The 21,985-nt window shown below is 42.6% G+C and overlaps 2 long non-coding RNA genes across 3 annotated transcripts in view; both read left to right on the forward strand.

Moving 5' to 3' along the window:
* LOC128849211 (uncharacterized) overlaps positions 1-9,093 on the forward strand; it is a 118,968-nt gene extending 109,875 nt beyond the window's left edge. For both annotated transcript variants that reach the window (XR_008447206.1, XR_008447205.1), the window contains exon 5: positions 8,934-9,093. This is a non-coding gene — a long non-coding RNA (uncharacterized LOC128849211). The remainder of the gene's footprint in view (positions 1-8,933) is intronic.
* Positions 9,094-16,801: 7,708 nt separating this feature from the next.
* Positions 16,802-21,985, forward strand: part of LOC128854678 (uncharacterized) — a 33,906-nt gene continuing 28,722 nt past the window's right edge. Inside the window, exons 1-2 of the long non-coding RNA XR_008453624.1 lie at positions 16,802-18,717; positions 21,459-21,614. This is a non-coding gene — a long non-coding RNA (uncharacterized LOC128854678). The remainder of the gene's footprint in view (positions 18,718-21,458; positions 21,615-21,985) is intronic.

Genomic DNA, 21,985 nt, shown 5'->3' on the forward strand with positions numbered 1-21,985 from the left:
GACTTCTGGATTTGAGCAGTTCTTGCAGAACTATGATTATTGTCACAAGATCCCTACAGGGAGTAAAGTAAAGAATTGCTGCTCTTTTCAGTTTGCATGGCAGGACCCTTATAAAGGAGGTCAGGTTTGCAAAAATACTTTATAGACTTAGCGGGCAGGTAGATCAGTGGACTTCTCAAACTCATCGTGGTAACACAGACCCTAAACACGCACAAGTAACTTCAAAAATATCCACAAGATATCAAGTGATGTTTTAAAGGAGACATATGTTTTTAGGTTGTGATCCATGTCAGGTGAGAAACTGATATTAACGCTAGAATTGGAACCTAACTCCCCTGCCTGTTCCTAAGGAACGCGTCATTATTTGCATCAGTGCATCCCGTGTAGAGTTATAACTTGGACTGAGTCACGAAGGTGACCCAAGGGCTGAAGCACCTCTGCTACAAGGATGGGCCGAGAGAGCTGAGGTTGTTCAGCCTGGAGAAGAGAAGGCTCCGAGGAGACCTTAGAGCAGCTTCCAGTGCTGAAAGGGGCTCCAGGAAAGCTGGGGAGGGGCTCTGGATCAGGGAGTGCAGGAGTAGGACGAGGGGGAACGTTTTTCCACTGAAAGAGGGGAGATTGAGGTGAGATCTTAGGGAGAAGTGTTTTGCTGTGAGGGTGGGGAGGCCCTGGCCCAGGTTGCCCAGAGCAGTGGTGGCTGCCCCATCCCTGGAGGGGTTCCAGGCCAGGTTGGATGGGGCTTGGAGCCCCTGATCCAGTGGGAGGTGTCCCTGCCCATGGCAGGGCTGGAACTGTATGGGCTTTGAGGTCCCTTCTGACCCAAACTGTTCCATGATGCTGTGTATGGTTTGGTTTTCCTCTCACTCCATTCTTGTGTCACAGTCGTTGCTGGAAGCGCGTTACGTTGCTGTTATGCAAATCTGCACCCCAGAGTTTTGCAGGTACAAAGCATAAGCTACCAGCAAATTTGATTTGCCCTGGTACTTTAGGATCAAAAGCATTATCTTTCTTTCTATAAATTTTAAGCATGTGTAACTCCGCTGAATTAATTAGGTTATGCTTTCATTGCACTGAAATTGGTAATGCATGTCTGGTGGATATAATTGATCTACGTGAGTGTAGCGAGTTATGGATCAGTTGCTGCTGCACCTTTATATTTTCCTTGTGAGTAAGAATGAAAGCGAAAATTCATATGTGCTTTAAGTTGTAATCTCTGAGGATTTGTTGCATATGAGGCAATAAACGACGGCTGCGATTGACTAAATGCCACCGCGCAGCACTTTATTTTAATTATGGTACAAAGGAATGAGTATTATTGTTCTTTGAGTACAACATCACAAGAAAAGAAGAAAAGAAAATTGTATCCCTTTCTCTCCTTGAGAGAGTTGAGCAGCTTTACTTTGGTTATCATTGAAGGTTGCAGGGCTGCAGAATCCAGAAAGAAAACATGATGAGGACCAGATTTAGAGAGGCTATTAAAAACAAAAATATATCACATTACGTCTCTCGTCTTGAGCAATGACTCAATGACTTTTTTGCTGCTGTCTTCAAGAGGAACTATTGGAAAATCTGGTAGTTTTAGGTTGGTTGAGTTGTTTTTTTTCGATAGCTTTAGCCAGGAGGGGCTTGAATGACAGATCTGGTTGATGCAGGTTGACGATTTGTGGGTGCCTTGTGAGGGCAGGGCCTGCTTTTGGGTTTGAGTCAATCAGAAACCTGTGCTCTCTCGCTTAGGGTGCAGTTTTCATTTAGGGTCACTGCTCCAAAGCCTTTCTTCCCTGAGAAATAGCAGCGAGCCCGTGGCTGGGTATGGCAGCTCAATATTCCGTGCACTGTGCTCGATTCGGGCACGTTCACCTTGGGACAAGGACTGAGGGAAGAGTGCAGCTCTTCTGTGCCTCGGGCGATGTACCATCTTCAGGTGGCTTAGGCTGGAGTTTGCTTGTGTGGTTTTTTTATGGTATTTTTAACTCTGCACAGATGGGAGGTAGGTGTCTGGTTTGATATCAGATTACCTGTTGCCCGTCACAGTATAAAAGACCCAGGTACTTTCTGAATGTCATCCTCAAGATTAAATGTGCCAGTTTATAAAGACGAGGAGGATCAAGTGAAGCATTGTTAAAGAAGCAAAATTCATGTCTGAAAAGCCAAAAAGCATCATTCTCAGTACAGCCGCAGCGGACTGGGAAGCAGTGAAACTCACTTAAAGGCTATTAATGGAAATCATTGACAGAAATAGGAAAAGCCTGAGGTTGGAAAACAAAATAGCACCTCAAGCCAGGAAAACAGCAGTTAAAGGGAAGGGAAAGGAACTATTGAAACTATCCACAAGCTGAAATAAAAAAAGGAAGGAGGGAGAAAGGGAAGGAAGGAAGGAACGAAGGGAGGGAGGGAAGGAGGGAGGGAGGGAAGGGGAAGAAAGAGCTACATCAGCTCTATATGTTCAGGGCACAGCGAAGCTGTTTGGATGATAGCTCAGTCCCTGGAAATTTTTGGTTCCTGTGTTATGTCAATACTTAAACTTTTATCCATCATCCCCAGAACATACCAGGTTTCAGGTAATGTTGGGAAAGCGAATCTACAGGAAGCTGAGAGGGTGAACAGTTCTTCAGATTTGCCAGATAAAGCGGATTGTTTCTAATTGTCATTTTTAAAACATAGTTCTTGGTTTTATTCCTCACGTCTTTGGACCCATTGGATGTCCCTTGGCTCACCAGGTGCCCGGGTATTGCTCAGGCTCCCTAAGCCCAGCACATCCTGAGCAGTTTACTGCATCTTTTCACATATTTTTCTCTATAAATGATCTTACCAAGAAATAAAGTGTGTTACAGCAAATCCCTCTGGGGGCTTACACAGAAATCCTCTGGACAAAAGGAAATGTACAGAGTCCTCAGCTCCTGCTCAGCCAGGTTGGTTCAGGTGTTCCTGCCTGTGTCTGGAAGATGTGCAGGATGCCACCAGTAAGTCAGTGAGATTTCCAGCGTGAGGAACACAGAATCTTTATTAGAATGAAAGAGGAAGCTGCAGGATTTTGTGTGCCTTGCTTCAGCGGAACGTCATTTTATTTGGAAATGACATGGTATGGTTGGACGAATATTGTCAAACGTGGTATTTGTGTCTCATCCCTGCCTTCCATACACGCTTAAATAAAGAGATGGAAAAACAGATGCAGCATCTCCCAGAAGAGAAAGGCAGAGGTGATTTCCTCTGAATATTTTCATTAGGATTAATATAACAACCTCCAGGTTCCACAGAAATAACAATTCTAAGCAAAAGGCTTAAGTAACAAAGCCCAACACACACCTTTCTCCAGGCAGTCAGATGAAATCTCACCTGATAATAACATCCCCCCTCCGTATTTCAGATTTGGGCTGTAAGAAGCAGGTGGGATGGAAACTGATGAAATTCTAAAGTTTTAGTAAATGTGGGGATTAACTGGTTCCAGTCCTGGGTCCTTGTGTGCACCGAAGAGCAGCAAATGGGCTCTGCATCAACTAAACCTCTGTTCTGGCAGTGTAAAGGGACCCCAGATCTGGCGCTGACCTCAGGTTTGCACATCTCAAAGGACGTGAATGAAAGCCAGTGGAGTTCACACCAGCCCCTCTTTGTGTTCAGAGACTTTAAATCAGTGTCCTCACACAGATTTTAACCAACTCTGATGTTGTGTATCAAATACTTCTGATGTATCATTAACATCTGTCTTGTTTAATGCTAAGGAACTTTGCCAACAGACCACAAGTGTTTCCTTGTACTCATGGGGGAGAAAAACCTTAACATTAATTTTTGACACGCGGTCCAAAAGACTTGGACACACAGATATTCTGCAGCAGTCATTTGTAAATTATATACAAATAAAGACATTTCTCACTTAACTGTATCCAGCTTACAAATCCCAAATGTCATCTGCATAAATTATTGTAAACGGTAGAAGGACAGAGCTGGGATAGAAAAGGTCAAAATCTCAGTTTCCCCACATTTTATTTAAATAGCATATGGGCTTTTTTTTCTAATTTCCTATCTATATTTTTTTTTCACTTTTCAATCAATCACATAGCTGCCCTTTGCCTCATTTTGTCTTTCATCTGAGCTCTCCACTTGTTCCATGTATCTAAAGCACAGATGCTTATTTGCAGTTAACAGACACAGATATATTCCTGTGCAGGAGCTGTGTAGTATCTACCAATAATCCAGCATCGTGGATTCAATTTCAGATAAAGCATCTCCTCTTGAGGACTGGAATAGAACAGAAGGCGGCTTTGCTTTCTGTGCGTGGCGCGTGCTTTGCTGTGATCCCAAACTGTGACAGGATGGAAGGGAAGTTTGCAGGGTGGCTGTCATTGTTTTGCCTCATCTATGGATAAAGACAAGTTTTGTTATCAGTAATAAATGGGGAATCAAAAGCGCTTGTCTGAAATCTGGATACACTAAAGCAAGAGAGTGAAGGGTCACGTCTAGAGCTTCAGGCTCTAGATTTATGTGACTTTGGCTTTGTTGTGTAACAAAACCCAGGGTTAGGTGCCATCAGTGAGCCATGAAATTACCACCTTGTGTTCATATGGCTTAGAGTCCCATTCCAGTACAGTCTTGCAATGAGATTCAGGTTATCTTTTCTATAATAATGTTTATTAGTTATTATTTACTAAGAATTAAGATTTAGTAAGCAAGATAGACGACAATTCAGTGGCAGAAAGCAAGACATTGGATGAGTCTCAGGCAGTGTATTTCTCGCAAATATGAGGCCTGCAGGAAAGCTGGGGAGAGGCTTTTAATCAGGGATTGCAGGGTTAAGGTGAGGGGGAATGGTTTTCGGCTGCAAGAGGGGAGATTGAGATGAGATCTCAGGCAGAAATGTTTTGCTGTGAGGGTGGGGAGGCCCTGGCCCAGGTTGCCCACAGCAGTGGTGGCTGCTCCATCCCTGGAGGGGTTCCAGGCCAGGTTGGATGGGGCTTGGAGCCCCTGATCCAGTGGGAGGTGTCCCTGCCCATGGCAGGGGTGGCACTGGACGGGCTTTGAGGTTCCTTCTAACCCAACCCATTCTTCAATTCTATGGTTTTCCACATTCATGCCGTAACATGGCCACATTTTCTAAGGAATACCTTTTCTTTTTTACCTCCCACAATGCTTCTGTTTGAAGAGAGCTCTATAAAAGTCTGCAAAGCCAATCTACTTTCAGATCACATTCTCTCCTTCACATCCCACACAAGAATTCCCTCTCTTGTAATGCCTTCAGAATAGTTTCATTGCAATTTAGATTACCTCTGTGTTAAGGCTATTGCTTATAAACAGAGCACTCTGATTCTGATCTTTTGTTACCCTCAATTATGTGCTGTATCTAGCCAGGGTCTTTTATCCTGTATTTAGTCTGCCAGCGCTTCAGCTCAAGGATAATTTTTTCACCTCCTGGTTATACACTGCCTTCACGTGGTATTCACACGAGGCCACCCTTATCGGGTGGAAATCTGCATGGATTGAAAGATGTCAGCATAGGATTGAAATCCGAGTTCACACGGGAGAGGCTCAGAGTAGTGGCTAGCATGAACAGTCGGAAAGGAGAGGAGTAATTTTTAGTATGATTCATAAGAATATCATTCTCCCTGTTTGCTATTTCTTCACCATGAGAGTGGTGATGCCCTGGCACAGGTTGCCCAGGGAGGTTGTGGCTGCCCCATCCCTGGAGGGGTTCAGGGCCAGGTTGGATGGGCCTTGGGCAGCCTGGTCCAGTGGGATGTCCCTGCCCATGGCAGGGACGTTAGAACTAGATGATCTTTAAAGTCCCTTCCAACCCTAACTGTTCTATGATTCTATGATTCTATTTATCATTTAAGTTGGAGAAGACCTCCAAGCTCATCCAACCCAACCATCAGCCCAACCCCACCGTGCCTGCTAAACCGTGTCCTAAAGTGCCACCTCTACACATTCTTAGAACGCCTCCAGGGATGGAGACTCTGCCACCTCCCTGGGCAGCCTGGTCCAGTGCTTCACCACTCTGTCAGTAAAGATATTTTTCCTAATATCCAATCTAAACCTCCCCTGGTGCAACTTGAAGCCATAAAGGATCCGAAGTCAGTGAAATGGACACACGCTTCCATAAGCAAAGTGAAACCATTTATTGCTCAGTTGATTGCCCAGGCTGCAGCTGATAAACCACTCCCGTAATCAGTCCCATGTACTAAAGCCATGGCTAAAGGTACATTATACCAGTCACTTTCTCTGCCTTGATCTGGAGCGTTCAATTTAATCTTTACCTTGTTAAGAACAAAATAATAATTAAAAGAAGAAGGGGAAGGGGGCTTGGTTTACGAGGCCGTATCCGGCATACAGATGAGTAATTAGAATGCCCTAAATATCGTGGTTTGCCTTTGTCACTGCACGGTAACTAACTTTCATCAGCCATGTACAAACAGAGTGCTACAGAGCTTTAACATGAAAACTGTCACTACCGACTCAAGGTGTTTCTAACTGTCACATCAAAGCGAAACGCTCCCACAGTGAGATCAGGAGCTGCACAGTCCACAGCCCGGCTTTGTTATCGTGCTGTTGTGCAAAAAGAGCTCATTAAAGTTGCATTATAAGAAGGTAACAATAAAAGACTTCATTATTCCTGTTCTAGCCTGATATCACCCCCGTCTCACCCCTGCCTACCTGCAAAGAAGATAGAAGCTCAGGGAAGAACAGATGCTCTTTGGAATGGGTGTGTATTCGGAGATGACGTGTGAACAGGGGGATGTGGCAAAATTGAAGTCAAGATGGGAACAAGAAGGCTCCTTGGATAGAAGGACTCACACATACCCAGACCCCTGAAGCGAGTTAAGACACACAAATGTGCATTTAGGATTCTTTGAAATTATTTTCCTAACAGTGAGCCAAAGTCAATTGTATTTCTGAACTTTAAACTGAATTAACAAATTAAAAGATAAAACATTCTATTTCAATCTTTACCTGAATTTACCTCACTGATTCTTTTTGAGATATATATATATCTAGTTTTTGTCATCAAGTGTGTAATATTAGAATCAAAGGTAATAAAAGCATTGATCTAGAGTAAGACAATATTAATATTACCATACAGCTTTTATAATTAATTTACTGCCAGATGAAAGGGAAACAGTGGGCTCTTTTAGCGCTGGTGATTAAAGCAAAAAGTAAACCTTTGAAAGTCAGATTTGCATGTACAACATGTTGCACCTTTTCCAGCAGATCACTTGGAATTTGTTAGTGTATTTGGAGTCACATTGCAAAGTTTTGGATAAAAGACTTTCTGACTTGCAGGGGAAGAATCAGCTCTGTTCGAGGGTATTGAGGATTCCGGTGGTGTAAGTCTTGCTAAACTCATGTTCTCACTTAATCTGCTTATGTGTTTTATTGCAGGTTGGGGTTTTAGCGAAAGGTGGTATCTGTATTACAAGAATGTTCAGATAAAACCTAGGAAAGGAGAAGGGAGAGATCAATTGATACTGTAGAGATTCAGTGTCTGTAATTCTGCAGAGATTTATTTCATAACCAGCCCAACCCGGCATGTTTTTACAGCTTGTCTGGATACTCACTCAAATAACCAAATCCCTATTACAAGACAAGCTTGAGGACTCGAATTAACACTGTTTGTACTCTCACTTGCAGGTTGAGCACTCAAACTCAGCTCAGATTGTATCAGTTAGGCACCTCTGTTCAACTACCACTTGTGAAGGTGAAGAAGCCAAAGGATTTGCTTTATTTAGATCTATACCATGTCAGAGTGACACTGTCACTCCTGTTTTCAAGTTATGCTTTTCTGTAATAGAAATAGCGTAAGAGACTTGTAAAACAATTCGGTGTCAGGCTTAAAATTTGAAGCAAGATGCACAACTCTGCTCTGTGCTCTTCCTCTACATGATTCATAAGCTGTGTGATAAAAGAGCAGGGATGTAAGCTCCGTTCACTGTTTCTTATGACAAGTTCTGTTTGGAGTTCATCCCTGAGTCTAGGATGCTGTGTCTTTTAAAACCAATGTTTCTATGGTTTTTGGAGCTGTGGAGTCAGCCTACTCGTGACATTGCTAGTTTCAGACTCCTTGCTTCGTAAAGCTCGGTGAAATGAGACCCTTTATTTGCAGCACGTGTTAGTTATGAGCCTTCCACTCAATAAGAGAAGGCTCTTCACTCTATTCCCAAAACACTTCGGGCTGCATCAAGTACCGTCAGTCATCTTGCGAATCGGCTAAAGCTGCCCCCAAAAGTATAGAGATGGCTTAAACTCTGTATTACACACTCTGGTGTTTTCAAGATCAGTCACAACCGATCCAAATAAAAATAATCCCAGTGGGTTCATCTGACAGTGCTTGCGTTCCATGTTAATGACCATGGAGCTCCGGTTGGAATGATTCTGCCTGACTTTGTACAAACCATTTAACTGTGCCGTGAAATGATTATAAAGCCTTTCCTGATTCCCAGGTGCAGTTTGAGGCTTAATTAATTAATGCCTGCAAAGCACTTTAAGATCTAGATGAAAGGTGTCACAGAAGAAGAGCAAATACCACTATAAGTGAAATATTTTGAAGGATTAACTCTGAGGAGTGATTGAAGTTTGTATCTACCTGGAGTATTCAACCTGTGCCGGGTGAGGACAGACCTAATCCCTGCAGGTGTCTGTAGTTATAGTGATGTGACGGTGTGGGTTGCGTGTTTACAAGCTATCTTGTCTCTCTGCCCTTCTAGGTATAATTGAAAACCCAAATATTGGGCTCAAAACATAATTTGACATCAGACTGAAACACGCTCTCAAAGGAATTTTCCTTCCAGCACTGAATTTCCATAGTGATAATAAATTAGTTGAGTTATTTACATCTTTCACTCTCAGTTCGCTTAATGATAGTCAAACACAACCCCTGCAAACTACTTTTCCTAATGTTTGATTTTCTTTATATAATTATGCCCTAAAGTCTGGTTCTTTCTACTCAGTCTGCAGCCCTTGATGAGTGCGGAAAGGACAGCAGAGAAGGACATATCCAGTACTTTACCCTGGGCTTCCACTTCCAAGACGGCAACTTGTGTTGGTGTAGCTGCGTCCCTTACTCTGAGGTTCTCTTCTTCAGGAAGGTGATGTCCTGAGGCTGGAGATATGCAGGTAAACTCAACTTTGATGTGAGGAGGCCCTGGCCCAGGTTGTCCAGAGCAGTGGTGGCTGCCCCATCCCTGGAGGGGTTCAAGGCCAGGCTGGGTGGGGCTCGGAGCCACTGGATGGGCTTTGAGGTCGTTTCCAACCCAGACCGTTCCATGGTTCTATGACTTAGAAAACCAGAAGCTCTTAGATGTAAGTATCAAAAAATGAGAAAAAAAATACTTTATATTAATCTTTAAGTTCTAAATATTAAGTTTTGTTATTATTTATACCCAGTGGGAATTTCTGAGCCATTATGATAAAATGAATTTTGCTCAAACTGAGTTATTTTTCCCTGATTGAAAATTCCGTCATGGTTTTCACGTGAGTTAATGGTACCGACCGCAACAGCTGCTGCTTGTCAGAGACGCTTTAGTTTCCTCTATTTCCAAATCAAGGTGTCATTCGACTCCTTTCCTCCAGAATAATTTCATAATATCATCAGCAAGGAAATGTTCGACTGTCCACCTGTATTACAGCTTGGAATTATGAGTCTGTTGTTTATGCCTGAACTGATGATTCTCTCTTTTCCCCCATGCAAAATAAACATGCAGTGAAGACTGAAATAGAATTCCGCATTTTCCAGTTTAGGAAATGGGCTTTGCCCATTTTTATTCAGGGCTTACATGTATCTGGAAGTGTGTTCTTTGTCACTCACATGATGCTGATTCTGCAGTGGTGTAAAAAGGAAAAAGGGTCTGGTGAATTCAAGGCATCGCCTTCATAGTGCAGCAAAATCCATGTGGGTGAAAGAGGCTGAGAGGGTTGGGGTTGTTCAGCATGGAGAAGAGAAGGCTCGGAGAAGACCTTAGAGCATCTTCCTGCGCTGAAAGGGGCTCTAGGAAAGCTGGGGAGTGGCTCTGGATCAGGGAGGGCAGGGAGAGGACGAGGGGGAAAGGCTTTAAATGGGAGGGGGAAAGATTTAGATTAAACATTAGGAAGAAATTCTTCACAATGAGGGTGGGGAGGCCCTGGCCCAGGGTGCCCAGAGCAGTGGTGGCTGCCCCATCCCTGGAGGGGTTCAAGGCCAGGCTGGATGGGGCTTGGAGCCCCTGATCCAGTGGGAGGTGTCCCTGCCCGTGGCAGGGGGAGGGACCGGATGGGCTTTGAGGTCCCTTCTAACCCAAACCATCTGATGATTCTATAAAACGTAATTGTAGGATTTGTACATTCCACATAAATACACTTCTCAGCCTCCTTATAAATCCTCCATCCTTCTGCTGCAGCAAACCTTTAAGAGATATGCTTATAGCTGTTCTGCTTAGGTTTTCTTTAACAGTATCAAGGAATTTCATAACGTTAAGTGGAAAATAATTATAAAGCCACCAATATTTGAAAAATCTTGTTACACCTTTTCTTTTGTTCGCATAAGTCATTTGTGGAACAATAATTAAGTGTCAGGAAATGAATCACAGATGAGATGCCAGCATTTGATAGTGTTTTGTAAACAGGCTAAATGAGCCCAGAGAGAGGGAGAAGCTATTGATGTTTCCATAAAAGAAAAAGAAAGTCTCCACAGAGGCTCTGGAAGGAGAGTGTGTTATTGAGTACAAATTCAGGAGCCTGATCAAGGTGGGCTGTGATACCTTAGAGAAAGGAAGGGATTTGGTTCGTGGTAACTTAAACCTGAAGCTCAGGAGCTGATTCTCAGCAGCCATCATCAGGTGGAATATGAGGGGACTTTTTACCCTCTTTCTCTGTGGTTTTCCTCCCCACAAATTTGAGGAAATGAGCAGGAGAGAGGTTTGGAGACTTCCACGTCTATCATCTACCTGAAAAAAACATATCCCAATCCAATGTTAATGGAATGGGAGATGGGAGAGGAGGTGGGAAAGCCTTAAGAATTAACTATGTTTTAGAAGTGTGTTAGCCACGTGCACTTTATAAGAATTAAATGCACATAGGATCTTAGCTTTCCTTATCTGTATCGCTAGGCAGAACTAGATGGTGTCTTAAACTCTGGTTCCGAAGCTGGTCTTGTGCCTGAAAAAGCTAAAATTGAACTAAATAACAGGTAGATCTGCTCTCCTAATATTGTATTGGTACACTAGGTAAGTATTCCTTAGGAAACTGAGAAGGGATTCAATTAAGTTCTTCTTCGAGAATTTTGTGCTTTGTAGTTTTGAAGGAGAACTCTGGGAGAACTGGAGGGCAGCCGTTCTGATTAGTGCTTCGTTTACCTGAGGATTATTTAAGCCTTCACTGATAAGTTATTTCAGTTGATTATTGTTATGTGGTTATCTGCTAAGGCACTGTGGGAGATACACACGGAGATCCTGCTTGGACTGAAGAACTTGGAATATAAATTAAGTACGCAGTGCGTCAATTGTTCCCGTCTGGACCCGTGTCAGCTCATGCTGTACAACAGTGCAACAGCAGTGGAAGGATTTGATTAATTATATGGAGTAATCCCATTGCCTGGATCATTGTTTTACTGTAAATTATTATAGCAAGTTAGCTGAGGTGGAAAGGGAGAAGACACTTTTCTTTCTGTTGTCTGGCTGGCTGTAAGCTTTTATTGCAAGATTGCAAAGTACACAGCAGAATACAGCCCTCACCCAGGATGTTTAGATGGTGCTGCTAAATAAATTCCTATTTCGTCTTACTTTTGATCCAAGGGGTGCTATTTTTCAGCTTACAAAAAGCTTAAATTCAGGCTTCTGTGCAGGTGTGAAGGGAGTGATGTGGCCGTTCATCTTAAGTGCATGGAAATGGGGAGCAACGTTCCCTGCGTCCTGAATATTTCAAAGGCAGCGATGAATTGTGGCAGCTGCCTGCATCCTCGCGCTTCTTCAGTCACAAGCAGAGTTGGATGTGGCAGGAGGTCCCAACAGATGTAAAAATCAAGCGTGTTGCTGAGAGGGATTTCTTTGTTTTCCTACCATTATTTCCCCAGAATGAAATACGCAGTTGTGATAAAAAATTACATGGCAAAAGCTTCTTACGTGAGGGATTAAAAGTTAAATCTGATTTTGTTCTAATTTCCTTCTCTTCTGTTTCAATACGTTGAGCAAACGAAGCTGGTTTTCATTCTGCCCAAAGTCACAGCAGCTTGGCTTTTTGCTTTAAACAGTGGAAATGTGGGTTTACTTCACACGTCCTTAAGTCAAGCGGAGTTTTCAAAGAGGAATTTTACTCCTGTGCAAGGTAAACATTCTCGCAGTTTCCTCTCTGCGCCTTCCCAATTGACTCAGACTGCAGAGAAGTTCATTTTCTGTAATCAATATCACTTTACCTCATGCCTCAATGAAAAAAATACCTTTGGCAGTCAATAGCAATTAAAGAGCGAGACAGGGACAGGAATTGTGATGGAGATGGAACCAGAGATTTACACCTGCTTCCTGTCTTCTCTGAATACGTAACGGAACAACTGCTAATTGTAAAATATTGTATTTAGTAAATCTTCATTGAGAAGTGAGCTGGAGAGGCCAAACTGCCAGGGGATTCGCTGCCTGGAGAAGGAATCGCATTTTCATAGAATTGTGGAATCACAGAATCTTTAAAGTTGAAAAGACCACTAAGATCATTGAGTCCAACCTTGCAGGAGAGAGAGTCAGGTTTGGGGCTGCCGTTTGCTCAGTTACATGGAGGGTGGATGCAAAGGGACTTCAGGGGTATCAGTGGTACCGCACTCGATGGAAAGGACAACAAACTTTGCCTGTAGGGCCAAGGTACAGTGGAACTGCCCTCAGTGCCAGTCCTGCAGGAATTATCTCTGGGATCAATGGCCTTCTCTTTTTTAACAGTGAGGATAATGAGAGGCTTGAATAATTTATGTAGAGATAGTGTGGTTGATTGGTACTTGCATTCTTTAAATAGAAAGGGTACTCTCTCTCAGAGGCAGTTCATCAAGGAGTTATCCGGTTTACAGGGAAAATGTCTCATGACACTTGCCGGCTGATTCTGTCGAAGCCAGGCTGTCTGGATCATAGTGGGCTACTCAGGGCCTTCCAAACCTAGAAACTGCATCTTATCCCGGGGGAAAGCTTTTGTAAGGAAGCTATTTTAGACTCTCCAGAACCACTCCACGTGTTGGCCAAAGCATAGGAAGTAGAGATGATCAGGTAATTTACTTCCTTGTGTGAGCTGAAATGCTAATCTAAAGCCCAGAGGCGTTCAGTACCTGTGCAGGGGGAATAAAAAGCAAAAACCTGAGCAGGGAGCATGCAACGTGTGGTGGGTGATACAGGACACACTGGGGAAATCAACCTTTGTTCAAAGGTCCTGGGAGCAGTTCCATGTCAACAGTGTGGCGAGAGGCTCAGTGCTCTTTGTTTTGGTTGCAAAAGACTTTTAAGGTCATTAAATCCAGCCATCAAACCAACACTGCCAAGTCTACCACTAAACCATGTCCCTAAGCCTCATCAGTTTAAAAACTAACCTGAAGTTTAAAAGTTTCTTTAGGAAATTATGCTACTGTAACGTATTAATTTAACCCATAACGTGATTCTTTTGTAAAGAAATTCCTTGGGGTTATTATAACATCCATTTGTTCATCTATTATTATTATTATTATTATAGCATCAATAGCATCTGGGATTTATCACAGAGGTTCTGTAACAGAGGCTGGTGAGCCCTGTGGCTACAATAAGGTGAATGGGGAAAAAAGTTTGCTAGGAACTGGCATGTGGAACTTCGGTTACTTCACATTAACGTGTCCCTGCTGGTGACTGCCTGCTGAAACCAGTTCCCTTATCGGAATGGGGAATCGGGCTTCAGTTTGCCCTGTTAAAAAAATTGTCAGGATCTGCTTGTTTAATGGTGCATAAACTTCAGCTTGATATCAAACAATAAAATCTGCATGAAAAATGCGCTTAAGTGCTTTAAAAAGCAGCACTGAGTGTTATATATTTATTACCCTCTCTCTAGCTGTTCTTTATTAGAGTGACATGTCTTGAAGTGTGTGACTCAGGGACTCTGATGGCAGGATCATCGGGACGTCCTCCTTACCAGTCTTTTTGTGTTAGCGCTGAAGTAAAAAGCGTAATAACGCAAGATTCAGTGAAGCGTTTTCTGCATAACATTTCCATCTGCCATGTACAAACATTCCTGAGCAAGGGAGATCCTTTTCTTCTTCCACTCTTTTATTCCTTTGTGATAACTCCCCTAACAGCACCTTTGGCAGGCGAACAGAGTTTCTGACTTGTGATCAAAGCTGCAGGAGAGCTCAGTCAGTTCCTCCCCTTTTCCCTCCCCTCAGCTCCCTTTCCTTTGCCAAGCCTGCCCTATAAAAATCAAATCCGATGCCCCCACTGAAAGACACTCGTTATCAAATAAGTAATTATTTCTCCTGTCGCTCTGTTAAACCTTTGTTACCCCAGCAACATCGCTCACTGAGGCTGGGGGGGGGCTGTAATTGGAATGTATTGGAAATCTATACCTGGGAAATGGAAATGCAGAAGGGAAGGAGTGCGACTGGTGTGTGATGGAAGCACCACCCGTGGGCTTCTGATGACCTTTGTGAGGAAACAGCGGTGATAGCCGTGTGCTGCGAGGCTGCGGAGACAGAAATATGTGTGGCTATTAGAAAAAAAATGTTCACTGAGAGAGTGGTGAAGCCCTGGACCAGACTGCCCGGGGCCGTGGGGGAGTCTGTCCCTGGAGGGGTTCAAAGGACATTTAGAGGTGGCACTTTGGGACATGGTTTAGCAGGCACAGTGGGGCTGGGCTGATGGTTGGACTGGATGAGCTTAGAGGGCTTTTCCAGCCTTAATGATTCTGTGATTCTATGATCTCACAGCTCTGCGGGTTCTATCTAAGTATCAGTGTTGTCCATTTTAAGTAAGGCAGCCAAAAGATGCCTTTATATCTAGTAATGTGGCAGTGTAATTCCGTGAAATTTGTCTTCCCATTATAAAGCAGCTTATTATCTGGCTTAAACATGCATTTCAACATCCCTAATTTCTCTGAATTTGGGAATGGAGGAGTTTAGAAGTTGAACTTTTAACTGACTCCTCTCAGTAGCACCGAGCATGGTTGACATTACACAGCCGTTTTGTTATGGAGAGATTTGGAAATGCAGAAGTATTATGGTGAAATACTCATAGAATCATAGAATAGTTTGAGTTGGAAGGGACCTTTAATATCATCCAGTTCAACCCCCCTGCCACGGGCAGGGACACCTCCCACTGGATCAGGGGCTCCGAGCCCCATCCAACCTGGCCTGGAACCCCTCCAGGGATGGGGCAGCCACCGCTTCCCTCGGCAATCTGTTCCAGGGCCTCCCCACTCTCATAGTGATGAAATTCCTCCTTATGTCCAGCCTAAATCTGCCCCTCTCCAGCTTGTACCCGTTCCCCCTTGTCCTATCCCCACAAGCCTTTGTGATCAGCCCCTTCTCAGCTTTCTTGCAGCCCCTTCAGGTACTGGAAGGTCACTATAAGGTCTCCTCAGAGCCTTCTCTTCTCCAGGCTGAACAACCCCAACTCTCTCAGCCATCTCGGATAGGAGGTACTCCATTGTGAAGGTGGTGCTATTGTATTATTATGTAATATTATTATTGCATATTATTGCATTGTTATATAGTAATAATGCAAAAGTACTGGCTTCACTGATGTATTGCATCAGTAAATTGTGAGTAGTAAATATCATTAACAAAAGAGCCTTTGTATCAGAGTAACATCAGTGCTGGGGAACGTACTCATCTTGCAGCAATTGTTGAGAAGCAGAAACTTCATACCTGGGCTGTTGCTGAAGGGATGAGGTGCCAGCTGTGCTGAAACCTCTGGAAAGGACGTTCCACTGAGTAACCAGCAAAGACCTCTTCCAGGCAACCTTCTCTACGCAACATGTACGTAAAAAGCAGAGGGCAGCGCTTTCCCCAACCTTGTTTTTACATTGCACACATGCTGCTTTAAAATAATACCTGGTATATTTTCCGCTCCGCTTCAGAATGCTGTTAGCTGTCAGACAGAGATGTTTTTCAAATGTTTTATTCATGTGTCACTTGACTGTTCATTTGCTAAGGGTTTACAAATGCTTCATCAATTATTAACAGTCCTGACACCTACTTGGGTTTTTGTTGTTGTTGTGTGCTTTTTCTTTATTTAGGGAGATGTTTGGGGGAAAAGAACACTACAAATTTAAGAAAACAGATTAAAATAGGAATTAAATAATTCATACAACTTACCGTATTGTTCCAGCCAACATAATTTTTAAGGGAAAATTGTTATACAGCAGAATTAAGTGTTTCCAGATGTTTCCAATGAGTAGAGGACACCTATGCTCTGTCCTGATGGATGCAGCGTGCTAGAGATCAGCTTGTGTGCTCTCAAGGAAGAGAACCAGCGGTTGGAACTGGGTGATCTTTAAGGTCCCTTCTAACTCGAACCATTCTGTGCTACTACAATTCTATGACTTAACCTCATCTACCAACCTGATGTGAAATCCAGTTCCTTATAAAGAGGTTGGTCCAAAGAATACGGTCATATAATTTTAGTAATAATGATGCAATAGATGTGTTCTGGAAAGCATTTTAATGCCTGAAAAAGGAGAAGGTATTTAATGTGATGCCCTTCTTTCACACTCATGCCTATTTGAGAAACTACTGCTTTGCCATTGTATGAACAAAACCACTGGCAAAATTAAGGCTTACGTAAATGCTGCTGTATTTACTGGTCTAGTCCTACATATTCCCAGAGAAACAGGCAGAAATAAGTATTTTTTTCTGCTTTTTTTTCCCCCTAGAAGTCAACAAAATAGCAAACATTTGCTGGTTTTATTTTCATTAATGCTTTATAAACTGTTTAGTAACTGTTCTTTCCAAAAGAGGGAGAGGAGCGTGCACTTCTTCTTCAAATGGATAAACTCTAAAGGAGATCTTGTAAAACTGAGTGAAAACTTGGACTACTGGACCAGCAGCTTTTCCACAAACACCTTTAAAGTCAGTCTGTTTGTCCCTTTGAATGTTGTTCAGGAAATCTGCAGCCCTCAATGCCAAAAGCCCTATTTTGCGGAACAAATCAATACATGGGATTTCTTCCTTAGGAGCTTGAGCAGTTGTTTTGATGGGCTCCAACTGGCTCCTTGGAGGAGCACAATCAGTTATCTAATCTCATGAAAACAAAGCAGAGGAGTGAGCGCACGCCGTGTGTGGGGCCATCTCTGGTGCTGGGCAGCGTCTTGACGTCTCGCATGAAGCATGGCTGGAAAATACAACAGTTATAAAAACATCAACTGTTTTTAAAAGTTAACGGTAGGCTTTCAAAGGGAACAGTGCGTCAAACGCGAGGATCATAGAATCACAGGGTGGTTTGGGTTGGAAGGGATCTCAAAGCCCATCCAGTTGCACCCCATGCCATGGGCAGGGACACCTCTCACTGGATCCGGTTGCTCCAAGCCCGGTCCGACCTGGCCCTGAGCAGGTTTGGGTTCGTGCTGGAGAGCTCGTGCTCTCTGTCATGTTCATCTCACCCCCTCTGCTGGTTTATTGCCTGCTAGAACTGCAGCCACAGCCAAGGCCACGTGCTGGTAGTGTGCGTTGTCTTCCTCCGCAACAATAATGGACTTGGAGTATAGAGTTCTTTTGCTGAACACCAAAATGCTATGAGAAGACAGTGATTCTGGCCAGGAGCATCTGGACAAAGAGCAGCGCTCTCCAAAATGTGCAGCACTTTTACTGGTGCAGTTTGCAGTCTGAGGTAACGGTGGTGGAGATCTGTGGGACAGCCTGGCCTTGGTGCTTTTCCTTTACTCTGGAATATTGAGATCTAAGTGACCTTTGCAAAATTACTTGGAGGATCCAAATCCAGCCCCTATTGAGGACATACCCAGACCACTGAAGCTCTCATCTAAGCTAAGTTGACATTAATTACTTTTCTTGTTAGCAAATTCTGAAATGATGCCATCTCGAGGGTGAAATAGAGCAGCTAATTAATAGAACTTAATTTACACAGTGTCATTGTGATACCTCCACTAATACATAATCACAACAACAACAATATTAACAGTAATATTAATCTTCTCTGTCACCCAGAATGCTTTTCAAACCCTGCTATGGCTGGATTTGTCAGTTGTTCTGGCACAAAGAAAAACCAACATGAATTTTGTTATTCTTAGACACGACTGAGTTTATTGCTTTTTTGAGTACGCTCGCCTTCAACTTTTAAAATCTGAATTTTTCATTTTAACTCCAATTGAATTTTATGATACATTTATGTACTTTTCAGCTAACTTTTATACTTACAGGCAACCAATTATTATACAGAGGATCCCAGAGTTAATATTTTTGGGTTTGAAGCTTCATTTTATTTGAGACTATATAAATAAAGTTCTCATGAAGTATTTATACATCCTAACCCAGCTTAGGGAAGAATCAAAAGCAATGGGTAAGCAATGCAGAATCAGACATTATTTGTGCCTTTACATTTTAAAAACAGAGAAATTGTTTTGAAAACTATGCAAATTTTTAGATTGTTAAAGGAAACAAAAAGCTTAATAAAACCAGGGCTCTTTCACTGAGATTCTGCATTTGTTAATTCTTTTTTTCACAGTGATCAGGCTTTGTTGGAGTGATTTGTGTTGGATTTGTACTTGTGACCAGCTCTGTGTGCATAGATAACCATCGCATACCCCTCTCCCATATAGGTGAGTGTCTCACGTATGCATACATATCTGTCGGGGTAACACCCACCCCTATGTAGAGCTGGTTCGGCACTTGCTGATTTCTCTATGCCATGAAATATATCCTATGCCTGACAAATTCATCACCCTCTCTCCATGATGATGTTTCAGCGTTGCATATTCAGCTCTTCTGGAACCCTTGTCCAGGTGGCTTTGGATAGATTTTGTGTAGCCCCAATATCAGTGAAAACTCTGTTTGAATTGTGCCTGACCTAGTACGTGCGTGATTTGCTGGCGTATGGGTAGCATTAGTTATGTAGGAACACATATGAAATGTTTTCATGATTTCATTGTGCTCGTTTGGGTTGAAATTTGTCTTCCTTGTTATGTGGTGGCACTCCTCTTTAAGTTGCTATCCCCATCTTATGCTCTTTGTATCAAGCATTGCCATCAATTATTCTCTCTCTCTTTGGCGTGGGTTTCAAATTGCCAAACACCTTCAAGCTCTTTTTGCTGCATTGAGAGCTGAGCTCACAACTCCGTTCTAGAATGGGACTTAAAATAAACCACATTCATCCGTGCAAACAACTGCAACTCTGAAACAGGTAATTATATCTTCCTGAGATGATATAATTCGCATATACATTTATAACTCCATGAGTCTTCTTAGAAACCTTAATTAAAAATTAGGCTCCCATTTCCATGGTTTTCTCTGTCTCTGCTACTCCCACAGTTTTTGCCTTTTATGTTAGGGCTTCTTTCTCCATAGAGGGTTTTTCTGATGACTCTTCAATGTCTTCTAAAGACATTTACCGTACATGCATTGAATATGATTTGATTTAGCCCTGCCCCCGCCCCCGTGTTCTAAATGTTTCTGAACCACACGGATGTAACAAGAAGCTCTGATTCAGCACATTTCCATCACTGAAAAATCAAATTTCAGGCTCTGATTACTCCTTATTGTGCTGAGATCAATAGATGGGGAACCCTTCACCTAGCAGCGTGCCAGTGACCGACATGTATTCATAATAACAGTCTATAAATTCGATAGAAATACTGGGTTGAGGGGGCATTCATGCTTTGAATAGCAAGGGTTTTTTAAGCTTTTCTACCTTGCTTTACACAAATTGGTTTTCTGAAAAGGCTTTGAGTCCTTCAGAGTTTGTACTTTGTAACTGGGTAATAGAGAGATGTAGATAGTTATACAGTATGTACCAAAATAATGATTCCCTAGTGACCGAATCACACTTCATTTATATTCCCCAATTATAACATCCATTCTAAATTTCACTCGTTAGACGTGCTTCCCCATCCTGGCGCTCTCTCTTGTACAACACGTGGCACCACGATGTATTGTATTTCATAGAAATTAGTTCCTAGATCACTGATGTACGCTTGAGTGGGAAGGGGCGACTCTCCCTGTGAAACTCGGCGAGAGAAGTCTGGAATATCTTTTTGAAAACCACTGGATTTTAGTGGTACCTATAAAAGAGAACTCGACCCCTGCTGTAAAGGTGGGCAGGGAAATATTGTGTCACTATTCGCAGCACTCGACACCACTCTAATAATAAACTCGTGCCTTACACGAGGTTCATTTTTGTATGTAAGTTGTCAGTCGATAACTGACGGAAAGGATTCAGTTTTGTCATGAAGCTGCAAAAATACATTCTTTTTGAAGCTGGCATTTCATTCAGGATAAACTGTCGGCTTTGTGTAGAAAAGTAAGAGCCAAATTTTGGTGTAAGTCAGTGTAGCTTCTTTAAAATGTGTCCTTTCCAATTCATACAAGGGTTCTTTGTGCCCTTTAAATGACAGTAATTAATATTTTTACAGAACCTTGAAACTGGTAATATCGGTGTTCCGTGTACCAATGTACATCCTATGTCCTCACTCTTCAGAACCTGCACTCCGAATGGATGACATACATCTTCATTAAAGAGAGCAAACACCATTTTTATATCCCATTTTAGGGGTCATAGCTTTACTTCCTCTCTGCAACAAAAACAAACGTCACTTATACAGACTGACAAACCAGTCCTCGACCCTCGTTTTCACAAGAAATTCCGGTCTGCAAGAATATTTACAGCATAAAAAGCATTTAAGAGTTTCTTGCTGAAACCCTTAGATCCTCTCACTTCTGTGCAAAGAAAAGTTAATCGTAGAATCATAGAATAGTTTGGGTTGGAATGGACTTTAAAGATCATCTAGTTCCAACCCCCTGCCCTGGGCAGGGACACGTCCCATTAGTCCAGGCTGCCCAAAGCCCATCCAGCCTGGCCTTGAACACCTAAATAAACCTGTTTGTATTTTTTCAAAGACAGCCCCCTTAGAGCTGATAGAAGTGTTTTATTAAGATGAATCCTTTGATGGTTTTGTGCCTATGTATGGAACTTGGGAGGAAGGAACAAGGATGCTTTGTCTTGGCAAGTATCACATCCTTCTCTTCCATGGAGTATAATGCTCTATAAACACGTGAAAGCAAAAGCCTCATGCCAAAGGCAGCTTCGTACGGTAGTTGGTTTAATTTTTCTTGAAAATTTTGCCCTGGGCTATTTTGAAAAGTACATTGCAGTTGAGGTTGCAGAGCAACACATTTGTTTCACATGAACGGTGGCAAATTCTGAGGCTGACTTACACCCTTCTCCACAGTTTTCTAGCACTGGTTTCTGAGGGAGGCAGACGTGGTTATGTGCACATTGCGATGACATCTCTGACTCCAGCTATTAAAGATTTATTAGGCTTGAGAACATGTTTTGGTTTTACAGGTGATTGTAAATGGCAAGGAGGCTGAATGCCGTCACCGGGGACAGACAGTGCGATCCTGGTGAGATCCAGAGAGATGCGACAAAATAAACCAGCCTTGATGTCCACTGACGTGCTCTTTCAGGCCTTCTGAGCTGCTTGCAGCTTGCATTCCGCAGGTAATTCTTATCAGTTTAGTTATGATGAATTAAGACTTGTGACGTTCTCGCTTCTTGAAATGAAAGTCAAAGTGAAGTTGAATCATCTTAGAGTCTTGTTGTGAACAGCTCGTATTAAGTACCTCTCATTACATGTGATGTATCTATTTTGCTGATGCTGCAGAGTATTGTAGGGAGACTATTTCAATCTGAACAAAATTCCTTTTTTGCTTACTTATTGTCCAGAGAAGACATTAAATACTTGAAACTACTAAACATATTTCTGTTTACAAGAAAAAAGATACTGTATATGAAGAGCCAAAGAGACTCGTCAGTTATCTTATGAATTCTAATGCAAAGTACTCTTTTTTTCTGACTACTGAGTTGCTGTA

The sequence above is a fragment of the Cuculus canorus genome, chromosome 26 (assembly GCF_017976375.1).
Source record: "Cuculus canorus isolate bCucCan1 chromosome 26, bCucCan1.pri, whole genome shotgun sequence".
In the NCBI taxonomy this organism is placed as follows: Eukaryota; Metazoa; Chordata; class Aves; order Cuculiformes; family Cuculidae; genus Cuculus; species Cuculus canorus.